Source organism: Pavona decussata, unplaced genomic scaffold (genome assembly GCF_977016875.1).
Source record: "Pavona decussata unplaced genomic scaffold, jaPavDecu1.1 SCAFFOLD_53, whole genome shotgun sequence".
In the NCBI taxonomy this organism is placed as follows: domain Eukaryota; kingdom Metazoa; phylum Cnidaria; class Anthozoa; order Scleractinia; family Agariciidae; genus Pavona; species Pavona decussata.
In genome coordinates, this window is record NW_028145475.1 from 3075272 (window position 1) to 3087226 (window position 11955).

The 11955-nt window shown below is 39.7% G+C and overlaps 1 long non-coding RNA gene across 1 annotated transcript; it reads left to right on the top strand.

Moving 5' to 3' along the window:
* Positions 1–618: 618 nt before the first annotated feature.
* On the top strand, positions 619–8577 carry LOC146480506 (uncharacterized). Its single transcript, XR_014864716.1, has 2 exons — positions 619–1037; positions 2039–8577. It is a non-coding gene; the product is annotated as an uncharacterized LOC146480506 (long non-coding RNA).
* The last annotated feature ends 3378 nt before the right edge of the window (positions 8578–11955 follow it).

Genomic DNA, 11955 nt, shown 5'->3' on the forward strand with positions numbered 1-11955 from the left:
ATTACCAGTTTTACCATGCAGCGTCTACTAATTAGTCAGTAGTGGTCGGTAAACTACCACTACATGTTTCAAGCTACTGGAAACCACAAGTGAATCTAGCTTTCTTCGCATGACCGCTGTTACTAGGTAGTTAAACTTAATCCTGTACTAAGCAGTTAGATTTTTTAATCGCGGGTTCAAATCTTCAATACCGTAAACTTCTAAATATATGCCCCTCCAAATATAAACCCCAAATCTCAGACGCAAAAATCCTTCCAAATATAAGCCCATTCGTTGTTTGTCTAGCTGTTTTAGGATGTTTCCTTATGAATATAAACCCTTGAAAGGAGTCCTTGAAAGAATAAAGCCCCGGCCTTATACCCCGAATACCGAAAAAAAAAATAGTTGGATAATTGTCACTGGAGGCTGTGGTTGACAAGTTGTTGAGCACGTTTCTTGACTCCACGTGGTGACAGCTGTTAGAGAATTTCCGAACATATGTTTCAAACCTGCATGAAGAAACACGTTCTAAAAATCATGCATGTGATTTGTAAAACATCTCTATTTTTGGAAAGGGACATGACACCAAACAGCTGCTTTCAAAAGAGTGTTTTTGGTAATGATCACCGTTTGACCTTTTTCTTGTATTTTCATAATAGTTTCATGTTAAAAAGAAAGTAGACGTTTTCTCAGCAAACAATACACATTCGGTGCTGCTGTTAGAGTTCATGTCTACGTCACGGTAGACGTCTTTAGAAGTAGTTTGGTTCAGTTTAATTTGCGTCTGCCACCACTGGCTTAGCTTATCTCTTGAGGCGAGAACGAAGGCAATGTGAGTCTAGGCAAATTTGGGCGAGAATTAGGGCGACCATAACTGATAAGGTTGAAAAAAAACAACAACTTGTACCTTAGAAGGGAACTAACATCTTGGAGTCTAGCGGAATCAAAATCAAGGCAACAACCTAATCAAGGCAATTTTTCTATAAACATTTTATGTAAAGAGCAGTTTACCTTCCGCGGGGAAGAAAAGGGAACTCCGTTATGTAAGCTATATTTAGGTATGTGCGACCCAACAGGCTCTGGCTTTTGTGTCAGTTTCTTATGATTTTGACAATTTTGGTCTGAATTAAGTTATGTTTTTCCTACTGGTCAGGCTGAAATAGGGCCGATATAGATATTAGTTGTTTTGGCCTGAAAAGGAGAAAGGAGTTTTAAACAGTTAGGTCAGAGAACCACAAGCTAATATGTTCTGATAAAGAATATATTTTGGTTCAGAAAAGCCGTTCATTAATATCTGCAGGCAAGTCAGATAAATAATGACTGCAACCATATGTCGCACGTGAAGGAGTAGTGCTGCAGTGTGGTTGAAGGGTCACTAGTTCGAGCGAGGTTGCATTGGTCTCTGTATTGTCATATCGTTTCCTTAGACAAGAACTTTACTCCACACTGTCTCTCTCAATCCAGCCGCATTGGGCAGAGTAGCATGCAAAACACTAGCATCCTATCCATGGAAGGGGAGGCTGTTTTATGCTATAGAAACTAGGTTAATCTTCTGCCATTTGGCCCACCGAGGCTCGAAGCACGACATAACTTTTTTAATGTCCACATGCTGTGTGACTGCAACCGTTATATTGTGACTACTTAGGCTGAATACTACCTTCTAGTATTTGGTTCGAACTGTCTTAACACCAACTGAATTCTCTTTCAAGCATTAATTGGGGGTGCGGTGGTTAACTTTCACCAGCTTGGTGATACAAGTCCTCTACGGTTCGTGCCGCCATTATTTTGTTTCCCGCTAGACAAAACCCTTTGCTTCACTTTATCCGGCCTCAACTCTTCACTCTGGTTTATCGAATTGTTATAGCCGTTAAGATACCTTAAAGTGCCCTTTATTGGGGGGAACTAGCATCTCATTCAGGAGTAAGAACTTATATGCTCAATCAATAATTCTAGACAAAATGACTGGTTCCATTATGACCATTATAACGGACATGTTCGATACTACAGCCGGTTTGGTGCCGGCGTTAGCTGATGTCATTTTCATTAACTCTTTTGTCAGAAAACTTCAGGGCGTCCGCAATATAGAGGTGTCCCAGTTCACAAGAGAGAAGCTGAGTGCTGGTCCTGTATAAGCCAGTGGAGACTAATTCATGGTAATTGAGTATATAAAACAAGGATTTTAAGCTATAGTCGAACAAAAGAAAGACGCTCTCATAAGCCCTCACTAAACCAAACCCACCAGTACGTATTTGAAAGAGGTCTCATAGAAATTCTACATGTTGAAATGATAGCGCAGCTCTAAGATATTTTTTAGCCTAGGAATGTTTTGCTACACAGAAGGGCAAATCTTTTTATGGAAAGGAATTCGACGTATTCTGATATTTCAGCACCCTTTTAGCTTGACCCTTTCAGTTATCCCCCCCAACCTTGTCTACGTCTGTGACAACTGCGTCAGAGCACTTCATTGCAATACAAACAGTTCAAAGTACGCGGTCGATAACTGCAGGTAACAGGAGATACCAGCTAACGACGCTATTCAAGGCTAAACCACTGCTGCGTGCCAGATTTTCATCGAATCTAAGCCGCAAAGTTGTGGAAAGTTCTACGTACGAGGTAGAAACAAAAAAAGTAAAATGCGCAGAAAAATTAAAGAACTGCTCAAACTATCAATTGCACCAGAACTAAAATTATCGGTGGCGTTAATTATACCCCGGATGGAATTTTGGAATGGAATTAAAGTACACACTCACTGCAGCTTGTTTGTATCCCACATGAAAGTTAGCCTGGAAGTTACATAAAGAGAGAAAAAGTTGGCACAAATTGAGGAACTTTGTATTTTCTGGTCGTGATGGGTTTAAAATCCAACTTTAACCTGCATTGTAGATATGCAGTAGGCAGGTGCAGATTATCCAGCAATCCGACTTAACCCCTTTAAAGCCCCATTTTCAACAAGCATATTCTGCTTGCTGTTGGACATATTCAGTTTTATGGTGCCAAATGAAAGAATTTGTTTATTCATCACGACATTCATTACCGATCTTTACTTTTCTTCTCATGAACTGCACGTCAAGTATTGAAAATGAAGGGAAACGTTAGACGCTGGCCACTTCTGGGGCTCCTTTTGGCAAATGTTTCCAAGTGCCACAACACCTTCGGAACCCAACAAAGCCAATAGGCACATAGAAAGTCATATTCTATTTGTAAAATTGGTCCCTGTACTAACAACATTGTATATACTAGTTGTGAAGTTTTAAGAACTTTTCTGTGTGTATTTAGGGTTTTCGTACGCAAAGAAGTATCGGTAAATGTACCACCAGTCGCCATTTTTTTCGATACAGTGGATTATGTTCCTTTAGCCAGAAGAGTCAAGCCGATAGCATTTTTGCGAGCAGCTGGACAATTTTCAAAACATAGACAACTACAAAAGAAAATAATGCACGTTAAGTAGGCAATATATCCATGAGTGGCGTAATCTTAGTTATGTCGATCTGAAAATCCTTAAAAAATAACCCCCTTTATGTTTTTATAACTTTTGTTAAGACAACGTTCGTAGGATTATTTAGCCACTAAAAATATTTATCTACGCTCGCTCGAGCGTTAAATACTCGTCTGATTTAAATGGAATTTAGAACAATAGCTTTAAGCCTAAGAAAAAACTGTCATGGATTACAAAACAGACCTTGCGTTTTAAAACCATCATTGAAATGGATTGCAAATATTTATTTGAAAACATTTAATTTGCGCTTGGCTCGCAAATTCAAAACGTCCCAATTTGCAAGGTTAATTTCGAGCACTCGGTGTCGTAATCGACTATCACTGGCAAGAAAAGATGATGACATTTTTTTGTAGCCCCGAAACTGTGTTGTTATGTGCACCAAATTTTTGTACTTAAATTAAAGATGTGTATGGCAGTCAATACGCGAACCACATACTGAAACTGGCGTTAGTGAGGAATAAATAAATGGTTTGCGTTAAAGTTGAATGTGTCCCTTCTCAAACTTACGCCCTTTTACAGCTTCCTGTGATTCAATTGAAGTCGTCAGGGGATACAGAAAACTGTTCATTAAAAGTGATAAAATGTTGAAGTGGCCGGAGGAGGAGGGACACTGCTTTTGGTTTGAGCTTGCGAAATAAAGTTATCGAAATTTCACTGTTAGTACTGATTCTGTTTTACTATCCACTCTAGTTTAGCATGAGACGAATCCAGTTCAAACACGCTGACCAAGCCCCAACAAATCTAATGACTGAATAGAAAAGTCGTAGCCGAAGCCTGCAGAGACACAGACGTACAATTTTTCCGTGAACAGAGCTCGGCCGGGAACACGTAGGAGTGCTAGCACTCCTAACTTGTACTTGGTATAATTTTACAAGAAGGAATTCAGTACACTCATGTCAGCAACTTTCACAGTTTGACACACATAACAATCACTCCAATACGCCCACGACTCTTCTGTAAATGTGTCAGTAGTTTTTTCATCAAGGGAGTCTACCACACCCTTAAATGGGATCCACGTGAGAGGTATCCATCAGTTCAAGTGTTGACGGTGTGAGGGGGTGTTCTGCAAGAATCCGGAAATAGCTCATCATGCTCTAGCCACGAGTTCTCACCGAGCTAAAATAGATGGTTTTTAAACTTCCTATTATGGTTGCCGAGAGCAAGATAGGTGTTGGCTGTAATGATGGCGAAGCAAGAATTAAGCGAGGGGTGGGTCTCTTTTCAAAAGATTTAGCTCTTTTATAATGGCTTAATTAAACCGGCATTCAATGTAGAACGGACATGACACAAGTGTATTCAAGCTAAAGCTTTTGACCAGCTACTTTTCTGTGGTTCTGTTTATTGTGTTGTAAGGTAGGTCGGACTTTTGAGAAGGGGTAAAATCCAATAGGGCATAGGGTGACCATTCAGTTGGAAGCTAACAAGTTGTAGTATTGCGTGAATATCCTGGACAGCAAATTTGTCCTCTCCTGCTCTTCTGTGCAGGAACAAAAAACATATTCAATGGCTAAAAAAGTTTTCTTAGTATTTTAAAGTAGGATTGCAGAAATTTTCGTGGCAGAATAGTTACATTCACTGTCTAAATTTCGTGGCATAGAGAAATTACTTTGCGCTCAATTAGTGAAGCTTAAATAAGCCGGTAAAACGTCTGATAGAAAGATAAAAGCTATCAGGCAAGGAATTTAGAAGTACCACATAACTGAGTCAACTGAAGTGATTCCAAGATATCTTTTTGATGAAGCCTTCTACCGCTCGCTATCAAACACCTTTATTAAAACGATCTAAACACTTGCCCTTGAACTGCAGCTGTTGCAAGAGAAGTCAGGTATTGACGCAAATGATCGTAAATCGCCTTAGCGTTTGACGCGAATGGGTAAGACGTGAAGTGAGCAGCACTCTCAACTCACAAAGATAAGAGATCAAGAGATCGAGGGCGGATGCGATAAACATCACCAGCCGATCTTTCAGCTTTTGAAAAGCGGCCTTTTAAAACGTTGAAATGGGTGCGCAGATGTGTTAAAAGTAACAGATGATAGAGTGTTTTGTGTTCGATTGCTTCCTGTGTCCGTTAAGCCGCACGTGGAGCTTTTATTCCATTACACGACCCAACTGGAAATGTGGGCACGGCAAAAGCTGTGCGCACATGTTTTCAGATCAACATAATGGCGCCTCGCTTAAAAACCCTGTTCTGTGTTCTGATCTTAATGTAACACGTGTTCAAAGAATAAGGAACCACCGAGATTTTATGGGCAGCCATTGTGATAACGCTGTACCACACAATGGAGTTGAGTGACATTTGATATTCTCCAAGGCTCCAAGAGAGGCATTTTGCTTGTTTTCTTTGCGAGGAAACCGTATCTGCATCTAGAGTTACCTTCGTGAAAGGCTAATTTGTCAAAGGATTTAAACCCTAATTGATGCGTTAGCCGTAACCTTTGGCCTGCTTTTGTGTTTGTATGACTAATAGTCAATTACATCGGAGGGTGATACTTAACGCCCCAAGACATCCTTTTTTGCCATTAAACGTCCCATAACTTTTTACTTTACAAAACCAGTGAAGGGTGCAGCAAATCGGGACAATTGAGTAAGTAAAAGAAATACATCGAAATATGCTGGTTACTAATAAGTCACTGCAAATGAAGATAGCAAGCAGCTATCGCAATTCACCAGCGTTATCTCATAGACTGGTTTTGGCGCAAGCCGAACCATTTACTTGCTCCTAATGCGAATGCCACCCACCAAACAAAGATAACAACCCCAGCCGTACAGTAATTGTTCGAACATCCGCCGGTTCCCTCCTTTAATATCGAGAAGTAATTTTACCTAAATAAAATTGTAAACGGCGATGAATAAAACAAGATGCGCGCGGTTGAACGTGTCAGCGGTCAACTACTAAGTGAGGATTTGTCTAAGACGATGCGAGAATTTAGCTTTTGCCATCGATTTTATCTCGGAAGGTCTAGAACAGGTTGAAGCAAGCGCAGCAATTTTCGAGCCAGAAATAACTACTGCATCTTTCATCTGCCAGATTAATTGCTGGCGGTTTTCTGGACGCTGTTACGAGCTGTCATCTGCGTGTAATCGTATAGCTTTAATTATGACCACAAGACAGAGGAACGCGTTCCATGTATCGCGAAAACTAATTTTGCGTTATGTTTTCTTGACTGAAAGACAGCTTGAGCCAACTTACAGTAGGAGGTCTCTCAAAAGGTGTTTATAAGCTTAACGGCAATCGCGCGAACTTTCGCAGTTACAAATATTTTTTAACTCACAATTGACAACAAATTGTGTAAATGAGTAATGAAGTGTTTCCTGAATGGTAAACGATGGTTGATACAACCGAAAATGAAATAAAAGAGCACTGATTAGTTTAAAATTTGGAAAAAGAATAGTTCTTAGTCCTCGACTTACGCTAACACCGAGAAAACAACAGCCAAATGGATGCGTTCTTACGTCTTCTACTTAGCAATGAGGGCTGTTTATTATCACAAAAACTTTAGCCATCGAAGTAATTAAGAGCAATTAGGGACACTTCTAATAGCTACACACAGAACAGGAAACAAGACCTTCGCGAAAGGCATCGTAAACTCCTCGAGAGCGAAAACTCCTTGTCGAGATTCTCTTCACTGATCTTATTTGACAACGAGCAAAATAGATATCGGGGTGCTAAGTTGGTTATACTGTTTTTGTAGCACTTTGAGTCATGTTTGCTTAACAAATAAACTTGGCACAAATCCTGTCCGTTCGGTTTTCCCAACTTGACACTGTCATATCTTGATGCCGTATACAAACCAACAGTGATGTTTGGACGCGGGAAAAGATCGGGTTTGAAACGAAGCATTCGCAAGTACCAATTTTTATCGCGCCGACAAAAACAGTTAGCAAAGATCAATTAGTTAAACACCGACAATTTTCCAACTCATTACTAGGAGGAGCCGACAACTTTGGAAGCACAATGTGTTCTGCGAGGCGCGACGTTATCTCAAAATATGTATCTAATCTACCCGTTTACAGCGACCGGACGACAGGCCCGCATTAACTGCGGCGGATAACAAAACGCAGGCACTAGCTGGCAAGGCGACTAACCGTGACAAAACCGGGAGCTTTCCGAATAAATTTAGCCGAGGTAAGCTGGTTACAAAAAGACTTTTCAAAGATTTTCATTGTTCTTTAAATCATCCTTGAACTGGATCCCTCACAGGCCACGATAACAAAGCATAGTTAACACCAAGAGCAGAAAGTTGACTTCAGTAATAAAAAGTCTCCTAATATCTAGTTCACTTTAGCTTGCTTTTTCACGTATTCTACCAACAAAAAGGAGAGATTATGTATTTTACTGCTCAGAATATAATTTTGGTAAATGTGCAGAAAAATATTCTGTGTGGTCAGTTCAAACGATGAATATAATGCAATGGGATGATTCAAATCCTTCAAATTCCTAAAGGGGATGACTTCAGATTATTCGCAGCCATTAACTTCTTACAGGTTAAAAATGTCCCCGGGTTCCTTAAGATGAATTCCACAAAACTGAATCATCGGTAACAACAAAAGATTTTTTAATGGACTGAAGCTTTTCATTTTCTGAAATACTATAGCAACGACTTTTTAATTAACTCCGACGGCGAAATTTTGAACTATGACGCAAACACTAGGACCTTGATTTGTGTTTGTACTTCTTTTGATTTTGTCGGCAAAACTATCTCCGCAGCGTTTAAATTTTACAATGTATCAATTAAATGCCAAAACGAAAACACTTAGAGGAAATGCACGATTCAGTTAACTGTTTGATATCAGTAAATACGGTTTCAGTCAAAACGTTATAAAAAGAACCTGATGGAATTCTATAAGTCTATTAGATATAAATCTATCCCTATCATGGTAAATTAAGTCGAGACGAAAGAATTTCCTAAGATAAAAAAAATTCGAAGAGCCTTGATAACTACAAACCAACACCGCAATAATAAAAAGTACTGAGGATAAGTTATAAATAGTCTATTTCAAGAATTCTCTCACAGGCGCAGTTGTAGGTACGTGGCCGATGTGTATTGCAACTCACTGGTTTATTTGCTTATTCTCAAATAAAGAATTGCATTCACCCATTACTTATGTCTCCAGTCTTCCTTTACGTTGAAAGTAAAACCACAGACGGCTCGCTCCGAGAAGGAGATATTTATTGACTTCTGCTGGAGTTTTTGTGCTTTAAAATTTTCAGTTGTGCACTTCTAGAGTTCAATTTCGACTCAAATATTGCGTCGGTTGTCGATATCCAGCTAACTGGAGTTTTGGCCGGGTAAAATTCAAAGTGTCAACATTGAAATGAAGTCTGTACAAGGTGCTTTTAACACTTGAACCTTTTGATGAAATCCTAATAAAATGAGACTGAGGTACCTTATTGAACACTACTATCCTCTGGTGCTGTTTAGTAACCTGTGCGAGGTCAGTTCCAACGCATCCCCTATAGCTGAAATTTAAAAGAGTCAAACTGACTAGTCAGTGGTACTTTCCTGTAATATTGTTTACTACGCTATTACGCTGTACAAGGTCGTTCTAACTTCTGAGCAAACTCCAAAAGTGTGAGCAGTGCAGCAAACGAAAATTATTCGGCTTCATGCACTTTCCCGAATGACTGCCGAAATGTGCTGCTCAAGCCAGGCTCGGCTGGTTCTAACTATTGATTATGTGAGTAAAATACCTAAGTGTTGGCCCATTCAAATGGAAGCCACTTAGCAGTACTTTTCTCCGATGCCGGTTGTTCTTCGATATTTTGAAAATTGACATTTTTTGTTTGGTGTTACTTGTAAGCTTGAGCTCCCTTTGAGAAGAAAGGGTTACTGACTCCAAGAATAAGACGTGTACTACGAGTTGATCGTATGTTTCTATCTCAGGGTTTAGTCTTTGCGTGAAATCCTTTAAGGGCCATCACTAGATTTAAATTGAAGCCACTGAGTTGTGCTTTCATTCAGTAGTGTATTCAGACATTATGATGAGGTGAAGGTTAAAAAGTTGAAAAGAGAATCCGCCACTTCAGATGAGTGTCGACCCAGTAAAGAACACTGAACAATTTCAGTGAAATTAGCTCGAAAACATGTAATGAATTCAGATCAAAGAAATACCACAATAGATTGTGTGGCACCGTTTCAGAAGATTTTCGCAAGCAAGATATAGATATGACGCATGTATTGAACTATCACGAGTTGTGAACTGAGGAAGTACAAATATTTAACATTTCCCGGGGTAAAACAACAACCTCAATGAGAGTACAGTTTATCAACAATTTCTTTTATCACGAAGAAAACGTTATTCTAGTTATTTAATATTGTCGGCGCTGTGTTGTGTTCAAAACCTGAAAACAACTATAACTTGAAGATATCAGTTCGGAATCCAAGTCCTTCTTGCAGTGTATAACATCAGTAGATAAGTCACTCAAAATCAGGCGCTCTTGTCCAAATCGCAATGTATACTAGTCCCCTTGAGAACCTAGAAAGAAATTCCAAGAGCTTTTTCGAGTCCTTTGGATCGCCATTTGGAGAAGGCAAAATTCAGGGAAACTGGACGTAACTGAGTAAATTAAAGAACTGATTTATTTACAAAAGGAATGAATTAAGTTTGTGGTCTAGATGTGTGACTTGACACGTAAAGGAACCACTTCATCTTAGTTGATGCATCGATGGACTGTCGTAGAATTTAGCACCACAGTCTGAATTTCTCGAAATCTCGGGTCTCGTTTCAAACAAGTTAAGATCAGGAAAAACCGTTAAGCAGGATTTTGGGTCGCGACGAAGGATTACAGCAACTTACAGACGAACAAGACCGATTTGAACGTGAGCCCAGGGAGTGGCACGAACATGCAGAAACGTCAAATCACTCCAGCCCTTTAAATTGGCACGTAGCAATGGCCTAATCATGAAATAACATTTTATTTTCATAAATACACGCTAACAAACTGTACAAAGTACTGTTCAATGGCCGCTTTATTTCACACGGTCACACAACAGGGTTTCGACCAGACTCAAACTTCGAAATAAAATTGACTTGACCCTGGCATTGAAGGGGCTAAATAGTCAAATACGATGATTATAAAATACAAACGCTTTGTATAAAGCAACTTGTTTCTCTCTGTCTTATTTCAATGAATGAATTAAGATATAACGGGATTCTACTTCTACAGGCTACATATGTCGTGTGGTCTATTTGCGCTATTTTGACGTTTCTTTAGAAACATATATGGTTGTCTTTAATCTTACTTAGTCCTGTGAGGTTTCCAAGCTTGAATTACAGACGTGAGCACAATTAAAATGTAGTACAGAATACCCAAAAGTTCACATATTCCATTCCCTTAAGACGTTATCGATAAAGAAATGAATACAATCTCAGAACGGAGATTCAGTTGGAGAGAGCATATCCGTTCCTTGAGGAAAAAATAATAAACACAATCTGACCACTTCCCCATGTACTTCCTTCGCTGGTAATGTTTCCATGGAAGTTCTAAAAACGACTAAATGAACATACATGCGCTTCGCAGTGTGAAACACGCATAATCTGTTCCTGAATTGACGACTACAACTGTGGCGAAACAGATTTCACACGCGCAAAATAGGTACTCAAGTCCCGCACGATGATAAACAAACGTTGAAGTTTAGCCTTATTCAAGTTTTCACCGACTTGAATCTCGAGGTTGAAATCAATAAAGAAATGGTATGGCGGTAGTGGCGAGAAGTCATTATCGAGAAAATGGGTGCAGTTGTTTTGCGTAAATGATCGGAAGATTTGAAGTCAAAGTTGTCTGCGTTATCTATCTTCTGATGCCTCCCCACCCTACCGTTACGATGCCAAGATTTCGTAGCAAAAGAACAAAAAGAAATATATCATTCTCAATCTAAAGTTTCTAAACGAGCTCTAGCGTTCCAATGTGGAAGCAATCAAATATCTTGGTTTGCCGCAAGATATTGTTGATGAAAAGTTTGGCCGCCTTATCAAGACTTCAGCAAGTGGTTAAGGGCACGCGTCCCATTACGACCACACCGAGCGCAGCGCGATTACGAAAACTAACAAAGGCTTTTTTTCTCTCACTGCTGTTTCTTGCGTGAATGTTTTTCACCCCAAAATTCAAAAGGAATTGCCCCTTCCTGTTGCTTAGTTGCGATACAGAGACACGAACTATAGGATTACAGTAGAGGTGAAACCAATAAAGAGATCTAACTGCGACTTTAAGCTTTTAATTCCGTTGTTGGGGACTTGTGGAATTTCTCACGATTTCCCCCTCGGATTCCTACCTCGTTGCTGGCGCCAAGATACTCTTCGCTGGTTGAATTATTCGAAAAACCCTTAGTTGCTCTTATGGAGTTAAGGTTTCAAGGGTTGGAACAACTTGGGGAGATAAGGGCACAGGTCTGAATCTGACCTAAAATGGTGCGTGATTGCATAGCTAATCCAACCAGTTCATGCACTTCGGGCGAAAACCTAACAAACTCCACATGACG